Consider the following 6,001-nt stretch of genomic DNA (forward strand, 5'->3'; position numbering starts at 1 on the left):
GGGTACCTGTTGTCATGGATTGAGAGAGGTGTGAGGAGAGGGGATTAGCTTGGCAGAAGAGACTAAAAGTGAGGTTAGAAAAATACACAGGAGCCAAACTGCAAAGCAATTGGCACAGCAGAGAAGTTAACCAGAGCTCTCCTCTGGAAGCAGACTCATCAGAAAAGCAAAGAAATGGTCCAGGGCCAGAAAACACATCAGAGAGGCTTTTTTTTCTTTTTCTTTTTTCTTTTTTCTTTTCTTTTCTTTTCTTTTTTTTTTTTTTGTTTTTCGAGACAGGGTTTCTCTGTGTAGCCCTCGCTGTCCTGGAACTCACTCTGTAGACCAGGCTGGCCTCGAACTCAGAAATCTGCCTGTCTCTGCCTCCCAGGTGCTGGGATTAAAGGCATGCGCCACCACCGCTGGCCAGAGAGGCTTTTAAGATGTTTTGACGTTCTAGGGCCAGGGCAGAGGTATTGAAGAAACAAATGTAAAGATAGCTTCGGAAATAGAATCAAGAGTACATAGCTATGATCTTAATGTCTCAAGAAGGTGAGAAAGCAGGTGGTGATGTCTGAGTTACATGTATGATGGCAAAGTAGGTGGTTACAGTGTGAAGAGAGAAAGAAGTGGGAGGAAGACGTAGGGTGAGAGGCTTGGCTTTCTGAATGCCTGAATTCCGGATAAGGGGTGGAGCCTACTGATGAGCTATGGTAAAAGCTCCTATGGCTAACTGTAGGACCATGAAGGTTATCTAGAGAGAAAACTGTGGGCTTTGGTTTTCCAGGAAGAGCTTGCAGTACAAACAGAAAGTACCTGCTAGGAAGAGATGGGGACTTCGGGAACGACAGGTGAGAGTGTACGGAACTGGTCCTCTAGGAAACAGGGGCCTCTGTGGGACCCTTGATAAGGGGGAATGGAACCCTTCCTGGGGGTAGCTGGAGAGATCTGGGACAGTGCTCACTGGGAATCCCAAACAGATGCTCTGCTATACTAAAGAAGCAGTGCATTCAGAAGTGATGACAAATCCTGTTCTAACAAGTCATGATTTCTTTGCCTCCTCTGTTGTACGTCAATTGGCACAGCTGAGCTTAGTGTAAAATTCACCCTGGATATCACCATACATTGTCTTGTGAGCCTTTAATAGTTTGTAATAATTTTTATGGTCAGACAATTTGGGTTATATTGATCTAGGTGAAATAACAGGCAGCTCACAATTGCCTATAACGCCAGGTCCAGGGGTTCCAACAACTTCTCCTGGCCTCCATAAGCACCACAAACATGTAACCTACACATACAAAACAACAGACGCACATACTACATATAAATAAAAATAAATCTTAAATAAAAATAAATCTTTTTGTGGGACAAAGGGTAGGGGTTAGGAATTTGGGTCTCCCTGTAGCCTTGGCTGGCCTAGAACTCAGTATGTAGACCAGGCTGGCCTCAAACTCAACAGAGGCCTGCCTGCTTCCCAAATTCTAGGATTAAAGGCATGTACCACCAAGCCCAGCTAAAAATAAATCTTGGTTGTTTCTTTTTTTTAAAGCCTTTAAATAAAATGGAGAGCAACCAAGGAAGATGCCAGATGTCATCTTCAGGCGTGCACAGAGGATACATATACATGCAAAATAAATATATAAATAAAAATTATAAGAGCTCAAGCTGAGTGAAACTGAGGAGAATAAAGGCAGAGCCATGGAAATGTGTGCCGGGTCTGACTTCCAGGGCCTACCTGTAAATTCTCTGAGTTCTTGAATAAGTTAAGGGTTTTCATGGTGTTTGAAGTAGTGCAGTCATGGGAAGATAATGCCTTTCAGTTCTCCCCCTTTCCTCCCTCTGTCCAATGCCTGTGTCACCTCCGTCCCCTTGTTGTCCCTGCGCTAGGCCAGAGCTCTTTGGCTTGCAGCAGAGTCTGGCTGCCTGCTGCTCTCCCAGTCAGCAGCAGCGAGCATGCATCCATGACTATAATTGGATGATCTACAGACCCTCGTGTCTGCACTGTCCCAGTGATGCGTCTCAATTCCAGCTGTAGCACGAGGAATCCTTCAGGACTCACGCTGAGGGAAGGAGCCAAGGTGAGCACTCCTAGTTAGGTGCCAGCCGACTTATCGCACACCCCAACCTGGAACACACAACGTTTGATAGGCTTGGCTTTGTTTTTGTAACACTCACAGAGCACTCATGAGGTTGGGGTGAGACTCTCTTGACCTTAGTAGTTCTGGACCAGCTTGGACAATAGTTAGAAAGTTTAAAAGGAATTGGACTGGTCTTTCTCTGTGGTTTGTCATCTGAAGTTATGTGGCAAAATCTTTATTTCCACAAATTAGTTAAGGGCTTACCACTTCAGTGTTCAAAATAAGAAAATTAATGCATAATTTGACAATTACATTTATCTTAGGTGTTTTGGGTTTTTTTTGTTTTGTTTTGTTTTGCTTTGCTTTGTTTTGTTTTTTAAGACAGGGTTTTACTATATAGCTCAGGCTGGCCATAAACTTGTTATGTTGCCCAACTGGTTTTCTAAAGATTCTTCTGTCTTCTGAGTGCCGGGATCTTGGGGTATACCAAGATACCTTACAAATTGTGCTGTGAGAGATTCCGATGGGTTTATATTAACCTATTTCCCTGATTAACTCATAGCTTTGCTTTTGTGCATATTGTATATCAAATGCCACACAAGGGGTGAAGTTGTGCCTCATAATTCTAACCAGGAATGAATGTAATATATATATTTGGAATTGGCATGGTCTTTTTAAAGATTTAAAATTTTTATCTCTTTGTTTGTTTTGTGTGTATGTGCTTCTGCAGTGTGTGCAGAAGTTAAATCTCCCCATACCATGTGGGTCCCAGGAGCCAAACTCAGGATGTTGGACAAATAATAAAAGCTCCTTCACCGGCTGAGCCCACCACACCCATGCATGGTTTTTAAAGCTGTCAAATAAGCCCAGTGAACTCCTAGTGTTCAACTAAGAATTGAACCAGGGTTCAACTCTTTCTTTCATCCAGTGTGCAATTTATAGAGTCTGCTGTGTATCTTGAATGTATGCCCAGTGTAAAAGAGATAATAACAGTAAGAAAAGTTCTGTTTGAGCATTTGAAGGGCTCACAGAGTAGTCTTGACTTTGGATGTATCAACTTTGGTTAGCCAAGAAGCCTGTTAGGTAACTTCATTATAAGACAGACATGTGGGGCTGGAGAGATGGCTCAGCAGTTAAGAGCACTGACTGCTCTTCCGAAGGTCCTCAGTTCAAATCCCAGCAACCACATGGTGGCTCACAACCATCTGTAATGAGATCTGATGCCCTCTGGTGTGTCTGAAGACAGCTACAGTGTACTTTCATATAATAAACAAATAAATATTAAAAAAAAAAAAAAAGACAGACATGTGTGTTCGGGGAGAGGCCTAGAGCTAGAGATAAAAAAACTGAGAATTTCTGCAGTCAAGTCAAATTCAGTTCCTATCCTCTCATGATGGGAGCTGGCCCAGATGGCTGCCACAGCAAGCTCTGCTGCTCATGGGCCCTATGTCCCCAGCCCTGGGACCTAGGGATAAGTTTGGTTGCAGACATTGCATGAAAAGAAAAAAAAAATTGGGAATTGCCAGCACAGAGATGTGTTTAAAGCTATGAGACTGATTGGGATCACCAAAGTAGTTAAACCTAGGGAGAAACTATTTTAAGTGACTAGAAAGATAAAGAGGAACCAGAAAATGGAACTGAGAAAGAGGATCGTAGACTTGAGTGAAGAAAATTTTTTTTCATTTTTCAAAATGTTTATAATTACATAGTTTCCCCTCTTCCCTTTTCTCCCTCCAATTCCCCCCCCCCACACACACACATACATACAATCCTAAGTATATAAATACAGCCTGTCCAGTTCATATAAAGTTATTTCTGAGTTTCAGGGCTGACCACTTCGTATTGGAGAATCCTTTGCAGGGGTGGTTGGGGGAGCTCTTCCCGGGAGGACATTCTCCCATTCTCAGCATTCCCCAGTTGCTAGTAGCTTTTTCTTTAGGGTTGAAGCCCTTTGAGCCCTCCCCGTTCCATGCGTCATGTCCATTGGTATCCTCCTGTGCAGATTTTATTTAGGCAGCCCTGTTGATGAGACTTCAGGGGTGTGGCTTCTCTGACATTTCTAGGTGACACAATTTCACAGTAAACTTCCTGTTCCTCAGATTCTTACAAACTTGCCACTTCCTCTTGTGAAATAATCCCTGCGTTTTAGGAGTTATGGTGTAGATGTTATGCTTGGAACTGGGTACCACATGATCACATGATCACTTGTCCTCTGCAGTTTAATTGGTTGTGGTTTTCTGCCATGGTCTCTGCCTGTTGGGGGCAGGGTAGGGGTGAGCAGGGCAGGCCATGGTGGCACTTGCTTTTAATCCCAGATGGATCTCTAGTGAGTTCAAAGCCATCCTGGTCTACAGATTGAGTTCTAGGACAGCCAAGGCTACACAGAGAAACCCTATTTGGAAAAAAAGGAAAAAAAAAAACATTAGGAAAACAACCAGGCATGGTGGCACATACTTTCAGTTCCAGTATTCAGGAAACAGAAGCAGGTAGATCTCTAGTTTGAGACTAGCCAAGTCTATGTCACCAGTTCATGGACAACCAGGGCTAAATGGCTACTTAAAGAGACCCTGCCTCCATAAGCAAACAAACAAACAAATTAGGAAATATGGTATCTTAGAAACCACATAAAGAGTATGTTTCAAGAGTTGAGGTAGGGGAAAGTGTTGTTGGGATGTATATGTAAAGAATAAATTTTTTTTTTTTTTTAAAAAAATAGTGTTTCACAAAGTAGAGGGCTGATACTTGGCCCTGAGTGTTTGTCACAGTAGAGGTCAGTAGTGACTCCAGTAAGAACTGCCTTAGTAACTGTGGGAGTTTTGTTGAAAAAAGGAGCAAGTAAGGGACTAGAAGATAGATATAAGAGAGTGGTTGGTTTGCTTGCTTGTTTTTGTTTTTGCTTGATTTAGCATTTGGCCTTAAGCTCTTCATTCTCCTCCCTCGGCCTCCCGGATGCTGGGAATATAGGCATATCCACCAGGCCCACCTCGTTCCGATTTTAAGCTGGAGGGAATTACAGCAGATTGAATCCTTGTCTTGTGTATCCAGGCTGCTCTAGTCAAGAACCTTAGACTGGCTGGCTAGGAACAACCGAAATAGTTTTCTCACAGTGCATAAGAAAGAGAGAGGTGAGGCAAGGTGATAGTAAGGGTTTTAGGATCAGTGACTTAAACCTACTCATGCAGCTAGAGATTTAAGAGTTGAGGTAAGGGAAAGTGTGTATGTAATGTATGTAGAGAATAAAGATTAAAAATAAAATTAAAAAAAAAAAAAGGTTTGTTTGTTGGGGGTCAAAGAAGAGGAAGCGAGCAGGAGGGAGAAGGGCTGGTGGCTGTGATGTGCTTAAATGTGGTCCTGACAGAGTCAGGGGTCTGACAGGAGGGGCTGATGCAAAGTAGACACAGGAAAAAGTCAGAGAACCGAGGCGAAGTATGTAAGGTCACCAGCAGCTAAAAGCTTCCAGGAATAGGCTGCTGACCTTGGTAAGGGCTAGCAAAGGACCATTAGGAGAGGTGATGGATGGGACAGTCTGATCCTAATAATTTTCAGGGAGAAGTGGAAGAAAATGAGCCAGAAGTAGCAAAGAGATAAAAACCTGCTGGTCAAGAGTCACGGTAGCAGTGTCCTCTCTTCCATAGGGAAGCAGTATTCTTAGAGTAGGTTCTAAGGAAGCAAGCATCAGAGTGAACGTTTAGGGAGGGGCCGGGGCTCAGTCAAAAAAGGCTTACCGTATAAGCATGAGGACCTGGGTAAAAGTCCTGTGTGTTGGTACACTACTATAATCCAAAACCCCGGGGAGGCAGAGCCCAAGATACCCCTGTGGCTCCGACCTCCACACAGATGTACGTATGTGCACATACAAGAAAGTTGTAGGGAAGGAAGAATGGCTCTCGGGAGGTGGGGAGTGGGAAGAGGAGAGGACTCATCCAGGGATGCTTCCATCTTCA

General features: G+C 43.5%; 1 protein-coding gene and 1 non-coding gene across 3 annotated transcripts in view; both read left to right on the top strand.

The window, feature by feature from the left end:
* Positions 1–6,001, top strand: part of Eif2ak3 (eukaryotic translation initiation factor 2 alpha kinase 3) — a 64,141-nt gene that overhangs the window by 7,648 nt on the left and 50,492 nt on the right. The window lies entirely within an intron of this gene.
* Positions 3,415–3,550, top strand: LOC116100134. Its single transcript, XR_004122487.1, has one exon. It is a non-coding gene; the product is annotated as a small nucleolar RNA SNORA5 (small nucleolar RNA).

This window comes from Mastomys coucha, unplaced genomic scaffold, assembly GCF_008632895.1.
Source record: "Mastomys coucha isolate ucsf_1 unplaced genomic scaffold, UCSF_Mcou_1 pScaffold20, whole genome shotgun sequence".
Classification (NCBI taxonomy): Eukaryota; Metazoa; Chordata; class Mammalia; order Rodentia; family Muridae; genus Mastomys; species Mastomys coucha.